Source organism: Triturus cristatus, chromosome 1_1 (assembly GCF_964204655.1).
Source record: "Triturus cristatus chromosome 1_1, aTriCri1.1, whole genome shotgun sequence".
Taxonomy (NCBI): domain Eukaryota; kingdom Metazoa; phylum Chordata; class Amphibia; order Caudata; family Salamandridae; genus Triturus; species Triturus cristatus.
In genome coordinates, this window is record NC_140579.1 from 804,321,762 (window position 1) to 804,342,604 (window position 20,843).

The following is a 20,843-nucleotide window of genomic DNA, read 5'->3' on the forward strand; positions in this document are numbered from 1 at the left end:
ACAGCGCATGCAAACTGCCTAGGCTTGACCAAATAAGGCATGCAATTCTACCAAAATTTTAAGTAACTCCCCACGATTTAGAGGTTGCTTCTTCTGGTACTTGCCCTCTCATGAGCAAAGCTTAAATATATTATTATTCCCCTCACCATCTATCTCTCTCTAGCCCCTGAACCCAACTTTTTCTACTGTGCTGGATTCGATTTTTAAACCTAAACATTGTTTAGTCTTGGCATTTTAACAAGGATATAAGCTGGTCTCCGAACCTGATGTGTATTAGGTTGTCCACATTATAAGGACACCACCAGCATTTTTCGCTATTGTAAGATACATTACCCACTTCTGACGCAAAGGTTGATGACAAGGGCAGGTCCTCAATTAGTTGGGAAATTGACAGCTCAGCTGGCTTTACACTAAATGCTGAGGTACTAGGCTATACTTTTTTCACTCATTTTTGCCTTCTTTTAAATATATTGGGCTTTGAAGTCTCTGCAAGTTATTTTTCTTTTAGAATGTTCTTGAGTCACAGGATGCAGTGTAACTCCTCCTCTCAATATACACTGAGCATGGGCACCGACTATGTTAGATTGTTTGTCACATAGCGAGTTTAAGGCAGTAGGGAGTCTAAATGAAAGCATATGCTGCATTATTGCAATGTATAATGATTGAACTTATAGTACTGACATGTAAATCATTGCACGCGCAGCAGGGGAGAAGGGTTGGTGCCTGTGACTGCTATTTCAGAGTCAATGTGACCATAGGTGCCAAGGAGGTAGTGGTTGGTTCGTCTGGCTTCAAAGTTGATTAGGGCCTCAGGTTCAAAGGGCAGGCTGCAACCCCAGATCAACCCCAGATGGCTTTAGTGCTGAAGAGGCCTTCTTTGCTGGAGTTTAGGACTGAATGTGATCAGCCTTTGTGGAAGGCTTGGCACCCTTAGACCCAATGGAGAGTGGTGGCCCTTGTGTGAGCTTGTATGCCGTACTCTCTTGGGAGTGGCACTCTACATCTGCGTTAGAACTGATGTGCCTGCTGTTCTCGGAGTGGTTTTCCTCTGAGGGCCGGGCTTCTATGGCAGGCCATCTCCGGCGACTGACTGTCCTCCAAATCCCCTAAGCGGCTGTGGGTTATTGGGCGAGGGTGAGCCCTGATGGTCCAGCCTCTTCCTCTGCATTAGTGCCAAAAGGACATTCCTCCTTTTCCCAGAAGATGTTAGTGGTCCCCAACAGGTCTTGCTGCTGCATGGTGCGCATCAACCAACATTCCGGTCAGTACAGAAAGATTTTCTTTGAGAAGAACACTAGGCATGAAGGGCAGTTGGCGAAGTTATGATCAGGCGATCTGCAAACATTACAAACCTTTTTGTGGTCCGTCCACATATACTTAGTGTGGCATTGAGGACAGTATTGGAACAGTGTTCTTTCTATCCTCGAGGGTGATTCTTGGAAGAAAAGTGGCTAGGCTCCGCCGCTGGTGGCCAATTATGGAGGGTCCGCTGGGCTTTTGCTGAAAGATGTATCCCAGTATCAATGATAAATGAAGCAGGGCACCAACAGGACAAAATGAGAGCATGAGGAACACACTAAATTTGGAGCCAACTTGCATATCTAAACCCAATAGAGGGTAAAAAAAAACATGGATGTTGTGCTCATGCGCAATATGAATTGAGAGGAGGACTCACATTTTATATCATCCCTCGTGAACATTCTTCCAAGAAAAACAACTTGCAAACATCAAAGCCCAACACGAGTTGGCAGCATGGATGACGATATTGCTATACACTGGCCTCACCCTGCGTCCCCTCGCTTGGTTAAATGGAGAACTGATATGTGTGAATGGGGTGTGGCTGAAAAGCGCCTCCTGCGCTCAGTTCGTACAGACAAAAATGCTGAACAGGATTTGGAAACTTGGGGGGCAATGTTGCAGAGATTACAGTCAGATGGGTGGACAGGAGAGGACATGGCAGATTCGAGCCAGGCTGCGGCTTCCGCCTCACAAACGCAGACACAGAAGACCGGTCTGCCGGTCAAATTCATGCTATTGAATAGGGGAAGTGGATAGGGAGCGAGTGCTGAAGGTGGAGATCCATGCAATGGAGACTACGCTAGGACAGGTCATGACCCTAGAGGACTTCCGTGAAGCAGAGGTGGGGTCCCCTGTGAGATTACTTTTGGATATTAGGTATACTCTATGTCTATGTCAGTGCATAGTTATAGTTACTAACACAATCTGATGTCCCATATTACATCCCCATAGTCCTATAACTAAGTGAGACAAGAGTCCACTCGGGAGGTTGACCCCAGCATATATTCAGGCCCATCTATATGAATCAAGAAATGATAAGATATGTCGGCCAACCCCATTTGCTGCCAGAGTTTTAGTTTTGTTTGTTATTACTGTTCATGATTCATTTAATTGGAATTGTACAGTATATCCGGTACGGAGAAGTGTGGATCACGATGTTGACCACAGGCCAAACCCCGGGCCACTTTGAGACATTGCGAGTAAGGGAGAGTGGGGGTACTAGAATCTATAAAGGACATTTTTGTCACCATTTTCGTACACTGTACCCATGGGTGACAATGAATACTGATGAATGTACAATTCTGAAATAAAAACAAGGTGAGAAGAAAGAAAAACATGGATGTAAAATGCGATCTTGGTGAAACGCATTACGTGCAATAAAGAAGCAACACGTTACTTTTGTGCCTTTTTTTTTTAGATCTTAAGAAAAGGCACGTATTGGATATTATTGATAGGACTTGAACCTGCCTAGCAGGCACCCACGCCGTCACGCTCTCTCGAATCGCTCTCTCTCTCATCGCTCTTTCTCGAATCGCGCTCTCTCGAATCGCACTCTCTCAATCTCTCTCTTTCTGAATCCCTTATAGGACGATCTACTTGCCTTCTACAACTCCTTTTCTGTTAGTACAGGCCTACTTGCGCTCTACAACTCCTTTTCTGTTAGTACAGGCCTCACCTCCACTATGTGTGAAGCGGAGATTGCTTTGATCCCTAAACCTGGCAAGGATCCGACTGAATGTGCATCCTAAAAGCCTTTAGCACTCCTAAATGTTGATGCCCAAATATACACAAATTCTGGCGAAGCGACTAGACCCCCTCTACCATGGCTTGATAAAACCGGATCAGGTGGGGGTTGTCCACAACCCACAAAGCGCTGACAATATTTGCTGACTTGCCCACCTGATAGAAAAGCCACACAAAATTATAGATCCCAGCACTGCTTCTATCCCTAGACACGGAGAAAGCCTTTGATCTTCGGAAAGGTCTCCGCAAACTCAATCTGGCCTAGGACATGACCCAGAAGATCTTGGCGGCCCAAACTGGCCCTACGGCAGCAATTTGGGTGAATGGGTAGCCCACAGAGCACATGACCCTGGCCTGGGGAACTGGCAAGGATGCCCGCTGTCCCCCCTCCTTTTTGCCCTTCTCATCAAGATCCTGGCCATTAGGATTTGGCAAGACCAGGGTATAAAGGCCATGTCCTACTTACACTGCTCAACCCAGCACAATCCTTGACATCCCTTATCCCTCTCCTGGAGGAATTTAAAAAGGTGTCAGGCTGAAGATCAAACTTTCAAAATCACACATCCTAAATATTACAATCCCATATGCAGACGCTGCACCTTTGGCAATGTCCACTCCATTCAAAGGGCTCAACAATGCATTAATATCCCAGGGCTTAACATCACATGCCATCTTTAGGACTGGCCGAAAGCTAACTGGAAACATCTCTGCAGGAACATTCTCGATGACATGTGAAGGTGGCGACCACTCTACCTATCCTGGCTAGGCCGCATGAATGTGGTTAAAATTAACATCCTCCTCAGGGACCTGTATTTGTTTCAAACATTCCCTACACCCATTCCCCCACAAGACATAACTCTGCTACAAAGCAACATTCAGGTCTTTATCTAGGCAGGTAAAACACTACACATCTCTAATAAGGCATTAATGCTTCCCAGAGGCAGGGGGTTTCGCATTTCCCAATCTACTGGAATGCTATTGGGTGGCCCATCTCTGATTCCTCTTGGAGTGGGTGGTCTGTGAAAGTGGGAAACACTGGTTCAACACGAAGAGGGTGTCAGCACGTTGGTCAATATGGAAAATGGCCTGGCTCCAGCGTACTGCGCACCCTCCAAGCACTTATGCAGCCACCCCAACCTGGATGGTCCTGGAAATCTAGGACCCGATAGCAGTCAAAAAGGTCATCAACAACCTCCCATCCCCCAACACCCCCATCGCTAGGAACTGGGATTGCACACCAACACTACCCTCGCCGCCTTCCCAGATTGAATGGGGGACGATTGCAGAATCCGTAGTGACCTGTTCTAGGGTGCAGACATTAAAACATTCGAACAATGCAAGCAGGAGCTTTGGGTTCCAAAAAACTCATGACTCCTATACTACCTGCTTAGACACTAGGCCTTCCACCCCACTAAGTGCAGGGCTGCCACCCAAAAAATTGGTAAGGTCATTTGTAGGAACAAAGAGGCTGATCTCAAGAACATACCAGGCCCTACAGGACTCCAAACCTAGAATAACACGCTCTTACCAGGAGGGCAAGGGACTTAAAGAGAGACATACCCTCCAAAGAATGGGACATATTGTTGGCTGACATTCTGTAAGAAAGTGGCTCTGTATATCCGGTTACCAAATAGCTACAGTGTGCACAGAGTCCACAGTCCCCAGAGGTTTGGCGGAGGCTAAGGTTAGATATAACCTTACTCTCTAAAGTGGTAGCTTGGTTGAGCAGTAAGGCAGTATCAGAGGGCAGTGTAAGGCACTTGTTGTACACACTCAGTCACACACAAGAACTGAACTCTAGGCCAATGATTTGTATATAAAATATATGGTTGTTTTTATTTTAGAACCAACAATAGGTATCAAAATATACTTTCTCAGAATGAGATGCTTTAACTAAATACTTTCAATAGGCAATATACTTTTGAATGCAATAGATACCGTTGTTGCAATGGGCAACACTATTTCAAACACAATACATTGAGCTCAATGGGAATTTCTAGTTAAATGCAATTGATTACTTTTTGGATTACTTTTCTTACCACAGGACTGGATCCTAGATTCAGTCCTGGGACATCTCCTGAAAACAGTTGAGTAAAAACGTTTTGGTTACAGTTATGATTTTTAAGGAATATTATTGTATTTTAAAAGTTGACACTTAGAAACTTTTTCACATAGAATCACCAATGTTATCCTATGGGAGGAAATTCACTTAGCAGGTAAGTAGGGTTATCGTTACTTTTTCTAACTCAGTGTTGGATCCTGGATCCAGCACTGGTGCATCTCCTGTAAACAGTTGGAAGAAAGCGTTTGTTATACAGGTGATTTTTAAAGAATATTTTAAAGTTTCAAAACTCGACACTTAGAAGAATTTCTGGCAAATTCTAGAATTTCTGGGCACCAAGATCCAGCACTGGGATCTCTCCTGATAGCAGGTAAGTAAATTCGTTTTCATTGATCGGCTGATTTTTTGTGAATATTTTAAAGTTTCAAAACTCGACACGGACTGGTTTCACTTGGAAATTCTTCTATGTTACCCTATGGAAAAAAAGTGAGTTATCGGCTTTTGGGTAAGTACTCGACTGGCAGAGTTAAGGTTCTGGGCATAGACTCCGGGGTCTCCCAGGGTCAGGTAGGTACAGTTGTTACACCCTCAGCAGCACAGGGGCAGCTGGGTGCATAGAGAGTTAGGCCCAATGTTATTCAAAGGAGGCAGGGGGCCCTTGGTTGGTGGCTGCTGGCTAGCAGGCCACGCGGCTGTGGGAGCTCAGCTCCTAGTCACTTACTCAGGGCAAGTGGGGAACTAGATTAGGATAGAGGTTGCACTGCCAGGGGCACTTGAGCGGCTGGGTGCAGGGTGCTTTTGAGCCTTCGAGCGCTCAATGGATTTCAAAGGAGAAGCTCAGTGACGAACAAAGGCTGCAAGCTCGGGGACGAAGATTCTTCAGGTGTGACCACCACTTCGAGAGGTAAGTTGGGAAGTTGTAGGATGGGAAGGCACCCAGGAACTGGGCGCAGGGCGCCGGGGTGTCTTTTCGCGTTGGGAATTCTTACCCTCAGCTGGTTGCGGTTGGAGGGGTCCCTGGTTCTGAGGCTGCAGGCGTCGTCAGGAGCGTCGAGGTGGGTCCTTGGGTGCTGGATTCGGGGTCACAGTTGCCAGGGGGACGTCCTCGTGATCTTTTCCCACTCCGGCACAGGCCAGGCTTGGCGGGTGCAGAGTGTGCAGGAGTCGCGGTTCCTGGCTGATGCCAGGGGTCAGTTACTTGCTTTGAGCAGTACCACTACTCGTGGGAGTCCCAGTTGGTTAGAGTCACAAGGCAGTCAGGTCTTCCGAGGTTTTTGAGGTTGCTGACCACTAGAGATGACGGGGTTTAGCAGGAGCAGGTTCGATGGTCGACAGGCCTGTAGGGCTGGGGCCAAATCAGTTGGTGTCTTCCTCTTGTTAGCAGCTGCACGGCAGGTCTTCTTGTTTCTTGATCTTCTTGCTTGTTTCGGAATCTGGATCTGAGGAAGGAAGGTTCAGGGTGCTCCCTAAATACTAAATTTAGGGGCGTTACAGGTAGGTAAAGGGCAGGGACCAATGGGTCCCTTCCCTGGGGTGGGTACACCCCCTATCCTGCCACTCTCCTGTGGGAGGGTGGCAGTAGCCTAGTCCTGATTGGGCAGGGCTCCCCATCTTCAAGATGGCGAGAGACCGGATATGTGCTTCACCTCGCCTCCCCCACCTGAGGGGTGGGGTTGGCAGAGGCTGGCACACCCCTTTTCCTCCCTTGGGGTTTCCCGCCAGTCTTCCCACCAGAGTGGGGGTCAGAACCAGTGGGGGCCAGTTGCTGAGTACAGCAAGTGGCCTGGAGAAGCTCACAAAGGCGGCATGCCTTTGAAGCTTCCCCTGCCCATCCTGGGGGAGGAGACCTAGCACCTCGCCCAGGATGTGCATTGTTGCAGGCCCAGGAGAGCGGATGGCTCTCTACCCAGGGGTCCAGCAACATGTCTGCTGTGTGGCAGTCTAGGCAGCCCCTCAGACAGGACGTGGATTGTAGGTTAGGTTCAGGGGGCAACTCTAAGTTGCCCTCTGTCATGCATCTTACATTAAATCCCACACTGGCATCAGTGCGGGTTTAATGTGCTGAGAAGTTTGATACCAAACTTCTCAGTCTTCAGTGTAGCCATCATGGTGCTGTGGAGTTCGTGTTGACGACCTCCCAGCACCATATACTCTTAATGGCAGCACTGCACTTACAGTGCCCAGGAATGGGCCTGGGTACTGTAGGGGCACAGGGCTCATGCAGCTGTACCCACACCACTGGCATAGGGCACCCAGCTAGAGGGGTGACTGAGGTATGCCAGGGCAGTGTATGTTGTGGGCATGGCACACAGGGATGTGTGTCATGTCGACTGTTTAGTTCTGCACCAAGACACTCAGCCTGCAAAGGCAGTTTGTGTGTCAGGGTACAGGGCCTCTAAGAGTGGCACAATAAGTGCTGCAGCCCTTAGGGGCTTTCTCTGGTCACAAGGCCCTGGGTACCTAGGGTACCATTTGCCAAGGGCGAACATGTGGCCAGAGATACCAATTGGGTTTAGGCTTCAACACAGTTTTAGGGAAGGAACACAGGTCCATGGCACCTGATTGGCAGGAGCCCAGGGCACACTCAGTCAAAGTACATCTGCAATTCAGCAAAAAGTGGGGGCATACCATGCAAGAAAGATGGCCCTTTCTCACACATTCCAAAACAACTGTGCAGTATTCCCCAAAAGAAAGTCGGCATACAAAGCAATGTTTCAATGCCTCTGGTGAAACTACAACACATGTTCCCTGCAGTCTCAGCAGGGCTTAATTTGAGCCAGTGGTTTCCAGTGCTCAGCACAAGCACTTAATTGTAAACACTGGCACTTAAAACAATCTGCCACATGGTGGTGCAGTTTGTCTAATTATGAGATTAGCAAAACAACAAGTTTATTGGTTCAATACAAGTTAAAAATAACTAATACCTGCCGCCCAAACCCTTCTAGCTTTGAGTGCCTGGAATAGTCTGAACGGTCACACCTGTAGGAGTGTGATGGTTATTAGGTGTGTTGATACTGTCATTGGCTGGGCCGGCAGGTGCAAGCTGCTGTAGCCTCCTGACGTGGGCCCTGGGACGTATTTTGTATATTTACTAGATTAAAACTGGGTCTCAGCTGCCTGTTGGAGATGCGCTGACGCCAGGGGCACCTTCCGCCACATATGGTAGGACTGCACCCTCATTTAGACATTCTGGAAGGAGAATCGGAGGCACATCAAGGCCACAATGGGATACCCCATTCCGGCCAAACTCTCCATAATCCCTTTGGGGCTGAGACCAGCTACGCGGGTGGGAATATAGGGCTCGGACTGGACCCTTATACGCCATTTGATGGGCGGCCAAGCAATTCATTGCCCTATATTGGAAAAAACTGGGCCGCAACCAGGCGCACTGTGGTTTTTTAGGATGTGGCAGGTAATAGCCATGGAACACATTAGATATACCCTCCTGAACACGGGCAATACTTTCAATCGACTCTGGCACCCCTCATATGTTATATGTCATGCCTTAAGATCCGCTCTAATGTACCTCAGTGGCTCAGGACCCTTCAACACTGACTACGAGTAGGGATATGCCCCATCTGGGCCCCACCAATGCCGGCACCACTTTTCCTACCCCCTCACTCTCTTTCATGGTCTGCCTCCTTCTCACACCCCCAAGCCCCCTTTGCCCTTTCTCCTCTTGCTTGTTTTGAATTGACCCCCCAGGCAGTATGGGTCACAGAGGGATCCTTTGGAGGTTAAGGGGGGGGGGGGGGGGTCAGGGGGGACTGCCCCTGGGATCAGCTGTATCTGAATGAATGCACTGAGTAAAGATAAGCAGGCCAGGGCTGCATTCCTTTTTTTTGGGGGGTGAAACTTAATAAAAAGATCTGTTTGAAGAAAAAAAAACATGTTGCTTGTAAAAGCTGTAGTTGGGGACAAAGGAGTCTTGCAGAAACCAGCCATTTCCAATAGCCTGATCACTTCACATGCTTGAATCATTCCCCATCATCGAACTGAAAGACACATGGGGAAATTAACATGGCAGATCAAAGAAATCCCCCATGAAAGAACAGTAGAACACCGTCCCTTAGAGCCACCTGATTAAAGATGACCCAGAACTTCCAGTCCTCGAGTGTCCAAAATAGCTCAAATTTATAAAACACTGTGTAAATGGTTATAAATAATCAGAGCCTCTGCGCAGAGAGGAGGGAGGGTTGCATGTGAGTCTATAAAAGATAGCAAAACAGGAGAACAGTACTTACAGGTAGGTAATACGTTGCCGTTAAAGCACTGGATCTGTCATAGATGATTCACATGCTTGAATTACATTAAAAAGCAGTGTCCACTTCAATGCATGTTCTCAGAATTAATACATACATTGACAGATTGAATGGCACATAGTAATGTGTAAAGAGGCTCATTAAATGAAAGATGCCACTGGAGTGCTTGGCCCACCACTGATTAAATTGTAGTCTTCACTCAAGCTGTAATGTCTTGCAAATGTCCTCGTAATATGTGGTGGCTCTTCCACGCTACTGCTCTGTATATATCTGATCAAAAAACATTAGCATTATACAGCCACTGTTGCTGCTACTTTTCTTGTGAAACTGGCAGACTGTGGACGGTTTGGGATAACTAGCCTTAGCATGGCAAAAAGCTATCGCTGCCACAATCCACCTTGCTATGCCTTGCTTCAGAAGAGTGTTACAGCAAACAAAAGATGGACGGAATGCTGACAATGCAAACATTCTCCCCCAGTCAAAAGATCTGGGTTAAATCCATCATTCTTTTGCCCACTATGCCACCCCAGTTTGGACCCAGCCATATGCAAATCAGTCTTGACCCTGTGCCTCATGGGAACAGTCCAGACTGAACTGCCGGGCCAGGTCCTCCCTGGACCGGAAACAAGCATTCTGGGACCGGTTTCAGGGTATGTCACTGTCACGAGGAGCCCGGCCTTAGAGGGGATGATGGCCTACATATACTAACTGTCCGTGTGAATCCCCTCCTCTCCCCTCTTTGTCCCCAGCAACCCGAAGTACGAGCCAGAGAAGATAGCTCGCTGCATGCGAGCAGACCAGAGGACGCGTGTTTCTTTAATTGGGCTGAGCTGGACACGCACCCCGCCCACACGGATGACGAGGATAAAGGGAGGAGTCCCGAACCAGGAAGAGGTGAGCGACCTGGAGTGGAGAGAGCGGAAGGAGCAGACGAAGAGTGGAGAGCGTGCGTGCGTAGAGGAAAGACGAGACCGAGAAGCGGACGAGAGACCAGAGACCGGGACGACGGAGCCTGGAGGCCTACGACCTCGCGACTCGCCCCGCCACGTTTCCGGAGAAGCGTGGCACCTACAGGTACGGGACCGTATCTATGGTTGGGCGGGACGACAGAGGCTAAAGAAACCTTAGTAATCGCAATTCCCTGTTCCCATACCCTCACCTCACCGCCACCTAAGGGAACTAGAGAGCACTGTGTGTATTCCTCACTCCCGACCCTTCACCGTAGTTGTTCCCCAGCACACCTACCTGACATCGGTGTTTCTTGTTTTCTTTTGGGGACGCTCAAGGCCACGATAAAGAAGATGCTGGCTGTGAGTGGAAAAGAATGGGACAATCTTCTACCTCTGGCCTTATACGTCATTAGGGGACAAACGCAGAGTAGCCTTGGCTGTTCTGCGTTTGAGATGTTGTATGGGCGACAACCCCGAACGCTACTTGAGATGACAAAGGAGGTCTGGGAGAAGGAAGCAGGGGAGAGCCAAGGTCTGCTGGAGTATACTCAGGACCTAAAAACCAAGCTGGGGAAAATACGTGAGTTGGCCTACGTCAATCTGGGACGGAGTCAACAACGACAGAAGACTGCATATGACAAAGGGAAGAAATGGAGGAGGATGGAGGTGGACGACTGGGCCTTGGTGTTGTTACCATCGGCGACCCACAAGTTCCAGACCGAATGGAGGGGACCCTACAAAGTAATCGCCACCGTAGGCAAGACCAGCTACAAATTGCAGATGGCCCCCCGAAAGACCCAACTCTATCACATAAATCTACTTAAAAAATGGATTGGGCCCCCCCCTCATGATGTACATCTAGCCCTACCGACAACCGTCACCTCCTTGTCCATGGTACAGGAGTTGGTCATCAGCGAAGACCTCATACAAAACGAGAAAAGGAGCCTACGCGACACGTTGGAACAGTTCTCCTCTGTGTTTTCCGATGTCCCCGGGAAAACCACAGTAATAGAACACCGCATCGAGACCACCCCAGGAGTGGTCGTCGCAAAACGACCGTATCGGATACCCGCTGCACGGCGACCTGCCATACAGAAGGAGGTCCAGGAAATGCTGCATCTGGGGATAATCAGGCCTTCCCGCAGCGAATGGTCATCACCTATCGTGATGGTCCCGAAACCGGATGGCAGCTCCCGGTTCTGTATGGACTTTCGGGCCTTGAATCAAGTGTCTTCCTTTGACACATATCCGATACCACGCATAGATGAGCTGATCGAGCGCCTCGGAAAAGCCAAATTCATCAGCACGCTAGACCTGACTAAAGGCTACTGGCAAGTACCACTGAGAGAGGAAGACCGTAAGAAGACTGCCTTTTCCACCCCAAGCGGGTTGTTCGAATTCAACGTCCTGCCATTTGGCCTACATGGAGCTCCCGCGACGTTCCAACGATTGATGAACGAGGTACTACGGGACCACCAAGACTACACGTCCGCATATCTTGACGACATCATCATTTTTAGTCCCTCATGGGAGAGCCACCTCAACCACCTAACCCTAGTCCTTCATGCCCTAAAGAAAGCGGGCCTGCGGGTGAATGCAAAAAAATCGAGAGTAGGATTCCACAAGGTGAAATATCTGGGGTATGTGTTGGGCCATGGGGTCATCGAACCACAAATAGAGAAAGTCCGGGCCATTTCAGATACCCCGTTTCCCTCAAACCAAAAAGACATGAGAGCTTTTTTGGGACTCGTCGGATATTACAGGAGATTCATACCCTCGTTTTCAGAAATAGCCACCCCCCTCACTGATACCCTTAAGAAAGGGACAAGTACCCAGCTGTTTCATTCCCCCACGCCAGCCATGTGGAACGCATTCACCACATTGAAAAGGGTGATAACCACCAACCCCGTGCTGGCCTCGCCAGATTACACCCGACCCTTCATATTACACACTGACGCTTCCGACTGTGGAATAGGGGCGGTATTGTCTCAGACATCCGTGGAGGGAATAGAACACCCCATTCTATACATAAGCAGGAAGTTGTTCCCCAGGGAGGTGAAGTACCCCACGATCGAGAAGGAATGCTTGGCGATAAAGTGGGCCGTTGATAAACTTAGATACTACTTGGAGGGCCACCCATTCACCCTTTTCACGGACCATGCCCCGCTGCAGTGGATGAGCCAGACCATGTCCCACAATCCCCGGGTATTGCGGTGGTTCCTTACACTTCAACCCTTCTCGTTCACGGTACACCATCTGAAAGGCATAGAGAACAACAGTGCGGACTTCCTATCAAGGCATCCTCTCCCCGAGCGGGAGAATCCAGGGGGGGTGGTGTGTCACGAGGAGCCCGGCCTTAGAGGGGATGATGGCCTACATATACTAACTGTCCGTGTGAATCCCCTCCTCTCCCCTCTTTGTCCCCAGCAACCCGAAGTACGAGCCAGAGAAGATAGCTCGCTGCATGCGAGCAGACCAGAGGACGCGTGTTTCTTTAATTGGGCTGAGCTGGACACGCACCCCGCCCACACGGATGACGAGGATAAAGGGAGGAGTCCCGAACCAGGAAGAGGTGAACGACCTGGAGTGGAGAGAGCGGAAGGAGCAGACGAAGAGTGGAGAGCGTGCGTAGAGGAAAGACGAGACCGAGAAGCGGACGAGAGACCAGAGACCGGGACGACGGAGCCTGGAGGCCTACGACCTCGCGACTCGCCCCGCCACGTTTCCGGAGAAGCGTGGCACCTACAGGTACGGGACCGTATCTATGGTTGGGCGGGACGACAGAGGCTAAAGAAACCTTAGTAATCGCAATTCCCTGTTCCCATACCCTCACCTCACCGCCACCTAAGGGAACTAGAGAGCACTGTGTGTATTCCTCACTCCCGACCCTTCACCGTAGTTGTTCCCCAGCACACCTACCTGACATCGGTGTTTCTTGTTTTCTTTTGGGGACGCCCACACCGGGGATCGGAGAAAGCCGCCCCGACCCGAAGGAGCCGACATCCTGGACCGGAGCCGATACCGAGCGAAGAGTCCACACCAGCGACCAACCCTTAAGCAGGAAGCAGAACTCCCCCTTCCCTACTACAGGCCCAAGACTCACAAGAAAAAGGTGTTACAACCAATAAACCCTACCTTAACTGCTCACTCTGACTCCGTGCCTCCTTTGAACCCGCTACAGTCACCCTTCTTCAGCCAGGCTAGCTTGAATCCAGTGGCACAGTGAGCAAGGGACCCACGTCTGGGCATACCCATCCCACTTAGGGAGAAAAGTGTTACAGCAAACAAACTTGCTTCAGAAGAGGACAGCCTTTCTGTGGTTCATCAAAGGCAACAGACGGTTGAACTACCCGTCAAAAGGATATGATGTGGTCAATGTAGAACTTTAAGCATCTGTGTAACAGCAGCACACTCTTCTGTTGTTGGTGGATTTTAGAGGAAAGACATGAGTAAACGGAATATGCTACTTACCAGTATGCCTCTGTTCTTGGCATGTAGAGCTGCAGATCTACACACTGTGCATAGATCGCCATCTGGTGTTGGGCCCGGATATTGCAGTTCTCTTGGAAAGTCTTTGAAAGTCACGAGGTATGGGACTCCTCCTTTGGATCATATTGCGCATGGGCTTCGGCTCTATACTCAGATTGTTTTTCGCCAGGGGGGAAATGATGGAGCTTTATAAGCAACAGGAAAGATGCCCATGTGTGCTGTATCTAAATAAGAAAAAACTGGAACAGATAAAGGTAGCCAGGGAGGCAGGTGGGCGTGTGTAGATCTGCAGCTCTACATGCCAAGAACAGATGCATACTGGTAAGTAGCATATTCCGTTCGAGGCATATGAGCTGCAGATTACACATTGTGCATAGATTACATAGCAGTACTCGCTCCTAGCGGCGACCACCAGTATCTGTTGCAGTTGTTTGAAACAATGTTTTGAGGACAGCTTGGCCCACACTAGCTTGTTGCTTAGTTTGCACATCTACACAATAGTGTTTAGTGAAAGTGTGCGGTGTAGACCATGTAGCTGATTTGCAGATATAATCTAAGGGGATGTTCCCTAAAAATGCCATGGAAGCCTCCATCTTACGTGTAGAGTGGGCTTTAGGGAGAACAGATAGCGTTTGTTTTGCTTTGTGGTAGCAAATCTATATGCATTTAACAATCCACCTAGCTATCCAAGATTTGGAGATGGGGTTGCCTTTGTGTGGTGGTGAGAAAGACACGAATAGTTGTTTGGTCTTACGAAAAGGTTGTGTTCTCTGGATGTAGTAGAGTAAAGCTCTTTTGACATCTAGGGTGTGTAGAGCTCTTTCTGCAATGGTTTGTGGCTGCGAGAAGAATACGGGCAGTTCCACAGATTGAGGTGAAAGGGAGAAATGACTTTAGGAAGGAATTTTGGATTAGTGCGGAGAACAACCTTATTATGATGCATTTGCAGAAAGGGTTCTTGAATGGCGAGTGCTTGTATCTCACTGACCCTTCTGAGCGAAGTAATGGCTACAAGGAAAGCAGTTTTCCATCTTAAAAATTGAAGCTCACATTTATGTAGAGGTTCAAATGGAGGCCCCATTAGTCTTGTGAGAACGATGTTTAGGTTCCACACAGGTGAGGGTGGCACTCTGGGGGGGAATTATTCTCTTAAGGCCTTTCATGAAGGCTTTAATGGCAGGTACTCTGAAGAGTGATAGATGCTGTCTATTTTGTAGATACGCTGCTATGGCAGCAAGGTGTAGTCTAATAGACGTGTAGGCTAGGTTGCATCTTTGTAGGTGTAGTAAGTAGCCTATGATGTGTTGGATTGACACATCTAAGGGATTGATGTTATTGTTGTGACAATAGATCACAAAACGTTTCCACTTGGCTGCGTAGCAAGCTCTAGTGGTAGGCCGTCTAACTTCTCTAATGACGTTCATACAGTCAGGGGGGAAGATTAAGGTAACCAAATTCTAGGATTTCAGGAGCCAGATCGCAAGGTTGAGCTGAGCTGGGTCCGGGTGTCTGATCTCTCCATGGTTCTGGGTTAAGAGGTGTGGAGAGAGGTGTAACTTTTGGTGCGGAACTACGGAGTTCCAGCAATGTGGTGTACCACGGTTGTCTGGCCCAAGTCGGAGCAACTAGGATGAGGGTTAGGGAATGTTGCTGTAGTTTGCGCACCACTAATGGAATGAGTGGGAGAGGCGGAAAAGCGTAAGCAAATCTGCCTGACCAGTTCATCCATATTGCATTGCCTTTGGACAATGGATGTGAATATCTGGCGGCGAAGCTTGGGGATTTGGAGTTTTCGAAGAGGTCTATCTGTGGTTGCCCCCACATTTGAAAGTATGGTTGAAGAACTTGTGGATGAAGATCCCACTCGTGGATCTGTTGTGTTGGACGGCTCAACAGATCTGCAATGGTGTTTTGTACTCCTGGGACATCTTGGGCTAGGAGAAAAATGTTTTAAGGTATGGCCCACCTCCATATGCTCTGTGCTAGCTGAGAGAGCTGCAGAGTGTGTGCCGCCCTGTTTTTGGATGTAGTACATGGCTGTCATGTTGTCTGTGTGGACTAAGACAGCCTTGCCTGAGACGTGTGTTTGAAAGGCTTTTAGGGCTAGGAAAATGGCCAGTAACTCCAGATAGTTGATGTGGAGCAACTTTCGTTGAGGTGTCCACCTGCCCTGCATGGTGTGATGTAGTAGGTGAGCTCCCCAGCCGGAGAGCGATGCGTCCGCTGTTAGAACTATTTGAGGAACCGGCTCTAGGAACAGTCGTCCTTTGGAAAGGTATTTGGTGGTCCACCACTGCAGTGAGCGATGGGCACGACCATCTACCAACACCAGATCTGAAAATTGACCTTGAGCCTGGTTCCATTGGCATGCTAAGCACTCTTGGAGAGGACGCATCTGGAGTCTTGCATGAGGTACTATGAATATGCAAGAGGCCATTATCCCTATAAGTTGCATAAACACTCGGGCTGGAAGAGTGCTGTGGTTGAAATTTGGCGCGAAGAGCCTGTATGCTTGCTATCCTGGCGGGACTGGGGGTAGGCTAACGTTCTTGAGGTGTCTATGGTGGCACCGAGGTATTGTTGTACGTGGGACGGATGCAGATGGGACTTGGCGTAGTTTACTGTGAAACCCAGGTCGTGAAGTAGTTGGATAGTGGCGTGAGTGTGTTGTACACACTGGTTGTATGAGCTGGCTTTTATGAGCCAGTCGTCTAGGTATGGGAAGACGTGGATGTGTTGTCTGCTCAGGTGTGCTGCCACTACCACTAGGCACTTGGTAAACACTCGTGGTGCTGTAGTGACTCCGAATGGGGAGTACTTTGAATTGGTAGTGTTGACCGTCCACTACGAATCCGACAAACTTCCTGTGAGCGTTGTGAACAGGAATGTGGAAATAGGCGTCCTTGAGGTCCATGGTGGCAAGGAAGTCGTTCTAGGAGAGCAGAGGAAGTACTTGCTGGAGTGTGACCATGTGAAAGTGGTCTGAGTGTATGCATTGGTTTAGGGGTCTGAGGTCCAGAATGGGTCTTAAAGAGCCGTCCTTTTTTGGTATGAGAAAATATGGGGAGTAAACTCCTTTTTTGGTGTAGGAAGGTGGATATCTGACTATGGTTACCCCCAACTTTTTGCCTAGTGTCTAGCTGGTTTTTCGACTTAGTTGGCCTGAGATCCTGCCATTCAGGGTCTCAGGCTGTCTGCTCTCTCTTTAAAATGGACTCCATGTACCCTAGGTACATAACCAATTGGTAAGGATCACCTTATTGGACCCTGTACAGTGTACCCTAGGTACCCAGGGCATAGGTGTACCCTAGGCCTCCCAGGGGCTGCAGCATGTATTATGCCACCCCTGGTCTGGCCTTCCAATCAGACACAACTGGCTGATCACTCAGCTGGGGCAAGGTCGTGTAATCACCCCTTGCTTAGACATAGTATGCCTATATCTACCCTTATATATAGACACATGTGTACCTATCAGTCACTCCTATGGCAGGCCTTAACAATCCTGGAGGCAGAGTGCTTGGTAACATGTGAGATGGTGCTCTAGCATGAGCTGAGCCTGTCTGCAGCTTTCGGAACCATGTCCTTATAGCTGTTCTATGATATAGCCTACCATATACTCTCAAAGTACCTTATAATCCTAAACGGTTATGGTAACTATGGTTTGGCTTTATCAAAACATGTCGTGTAAGGTGTCTAACACTTTGGAATAATACCCCCATACCATTTCTGGTGATGAGGATATTATTCCTCCCTTCTAGAGGGAGAGACATGTTAAAATCCTACTTTGCTGTTTAACTCTAACCAAAGCCTCAGCATCACAAAATGGATGCTGCTGCCACAGACACAAGTCTGACCTCCTGCTGCTGGGAGTGATCCCAGCCAGGGAGGCCTGGACAATAGGTTTCCTGCTTGGGGAGGTGCTAGCACCTCCCCAGACAGCCTTTAGTGTATTGGGGCAGGGTGGGCTGAAAGGAATGAGACATGCCTGGGGCACACAAGGTGTTCCTTGCATAGTCCAGTTCAAACCGGCGCTGGGGCACTCCAGCCCCAGCTCTGGCGCGAAACTGGACAAAGGGAAGTGGGTGTAACCACCCCCTCCCAGGTCCCACCCATAAGGCGTGACCTAGCAGGTATCCCAGCCCCCCAGATTAGTATAAGAGTGGGAGTTGGGCCTCAAGACTTTAGATTATCCTGAACCTGCAAAACTGAACAGAAACTCTGGACCTTCGACATTCGACGAAAGAAGAAGACTGAAGAATCTCCCTTGTAGCCAAGGAGTGGCTACCCTGTGCAAACAGGCACCATCAAGAGACTACCCTTTGCTTTGCCCACGTTCTACGAGGAACCGACTGCAGAGCCTGACCAGAGCCTTGACTTCCAGACTTCTCCGACCCTGATCCACATCTACAGCAGAGCTGAGATCCGGGGAGGCGACGAGCGACGTGGGACCGGCTACCTGGAAAAAGTGGCTAGTAACTTAAAGCGCAGCTTCTGAGGTACCCTCGAAGTTGTGCACCGGGGATTGAGAAGCCCCAACCCCAAGCACCATCTGCACCGAAGATCAGCCCCCCACACTCCACGAGTCCTGCGTGGGGCCCTTCAGCATTTTCCTGCTTGCCGCGTCTGTCCGGTTGCTTGCCCGCTGGCTAGTGGCCTTTGTGACGACGCACCCTGAAATCTTCTGCGCTGGTTTGGCTCCTCCAGACTGGCTCCCGCTTCTCTGCAAAGAAGAAGCACCCCAGACCTTCCTGGTCTGCACCAGAAGCAAGTCCTTCGTTCTTCGTGGGTTCCGCTTGCCAAGGCTTGGTGAGTCCTAGTCCAACTTCGACGCCGCCGACAGCAAGAGCCTTCGTGGGACAGCTCGCCTCCTGGTCCTGGTCGTCCTCGACGCTTCCTGGTCCTCCTGGCTGCAGCGACAAGCTTCACCTTCACCTGCAATCTTCACGACATCGCCTGGTTCCTTCCTGGTTCCACGTGGTCACTGGCTAGTGACCTTGACTCTGTCCCTTCTGCTTGCAGGTTTCTTCTCTTCTTGATCCCAGCCTTGGGATCCACCGGACACTCTTCACTGACTGCCTGTCAGCATCTTTCTTCAGGCATCCATAGGAGTCGACGACGAAAACGACGCATCTTCACCCCTATGCACCCGCAGCCTGTGGGCTAGGTAACTTGGGTACTCCGGTGCTCATCAGGATAGTGACTATCCTAGTGTCTAGTTTTCAAATCTCAACTTCCTAGCTACTCCGGAAGTGTCCTAAATCTACCGTTTTCTAAACTGTACTATTGCTATTGACTTTTACGCATTACGCGTGAGTGTTTCCACTCTGCACACGAATCCCGTGGGCCTCCCACTTCCTAACTAACGCTAGTGTAGTGTAGCCCCAGCGATTCCCTAGGCCTAGGCCTATTCTATTTCCGTGACAGTGGTTCTTATACCACTTACTTAGTATATGGTTTGCGTGGCCCCTAGGGCCTAACTGTATTACTTACCTGTGTGACTTAATGTATGCTTAAATAAGACTGTGTTGTACTTACCTCTAATCTCATAAAGAGTGCTGAGGGTTTGACTAGAATAAATACACTTTATTTTATATATATATCTGTTGTGGTGTCCTTTCATTTGGTATTCAAGGGATTATATATGGTATCACAGCTGGCTTCACATGCCATTCAGAGTTTAGCCTAAGACTGCTCTTGTCCATGCTACCACTAGGATAGCTGGTCTATAAGGTTGACTTTACAACCAATCACCATAAGGGTATTTGGACTGATATAAGGTGTACACTAGAACTAGTGACATCATACATCAGGCCAACTTCTCACAGTTGGTGTGTAGGAACTGGCTCTATTGCACTTTTTTGTAGGAGGGAGATCACCTCCTGCTTTAAAAGTGACAAATGTTCCTGTGACATTGGGCGCTGTTTGGGTGGAATGGTTTGGGGGGGGGTAGATGTTAGTTCTAGACAGTAGCCTGATTGAGTTATCTGTTGCACCCATCTGTCTGAGGTGATGGTAGCCCAGACAGGAAGGAAATTGTGGAGTCTGCCCCCGACTGGAGTGGAATAGTCTGGGGGGAGTGGAGGGAAGTCACTGGGTGGGGGTGGAGGCAGAGCGGGAGGTGTTAGTTTGCCTCTGCCTTTGTTGTTGTTACCCCTGCAACTGCCTCTTTGGTAACCCCTAGTGAAGGTGGATTGGGTAGGGGCCTTGTAGGAAGTGGAGGTGCTGTCGGAGGGTAGCCTCTGGTGGTGCTTCTAAAGGAGGAACGGTGAAAGGAGCGCCTGGGAGCTTGCGACTGCAAGGCTCCCATAGATTTTGCCGTGTCTGTGTCCTTTTTCATTTTTTCGAGGGCTACGTCGACATTAGGGCCAAACAGGTGTTTCTCATCAAAGGGGTGGTTGAGGATGGAACTCTGAACCTCAGGTTTGAACCCTGAAAAGCGTAGCCAGGCATGCCTACGCAGAAGGACGCTAGTATTCATTGCCCTGGAGGCGGTGTCAGCTACATCGAGGGCACAAAGGATGAAGGTATTAGTGATAGTTTTACCCTCCTGAATTAGTTTGTTGGCCCTATGTTTATATTTTGTCAGGGAGGTGTTGCATTATTGACTCCAGCTCATCATAATGTGCCCTGTCGTATCTGGCTAGGAGCGCTTGGGTGTTAGCAGTGCGCCATATGTTGGCCGCTTGGGACGCTGTCCGCTTACCAGAGGCGTCCAGGAGTTTAGACTCCTTATCTGGAGGTGGAGCCTCACCTGATGCCTGGGAATTGGCACGTTTCCTCGCATTGGAGACTACCAGGGAGTCCAGTGGTGCGGGGCCTCTAATGTAGGTTGTATCTGTTTGGGCGGCCTTATATTTATTCTCAATGCGACGGTTGATGACCCTGGCCCTAACCTGGTCTTTAAAGACCTCTGGTGCGTGCTTAATAACCCCCTTAAGCATGGGCAGATTTGAGGTGGACCTCTGTGCAGTGTCAAATATATCTAAGAGGAAATCGTCCTTGATGGGGTCTGTGTGGAGATCAACCCCGTGGTAGTGG

The 20,843-nt window shown here is 49.2% G+C and overlaps 1 protein-coding gene across 4 annotated transcripts in view; it reads right to left on the reverse strand.

The window, feature by feature from the left end:
- Nucleotides 1-20,843, reverse strand: part of MAPT (microtubule associated protein tau) — a 1,071,056-nt gene that overhangs the window by 627,479 nt on the left and 422,734 nt on the right. The gene's annotated exons all lie outside the window — the stretch shown is intronic.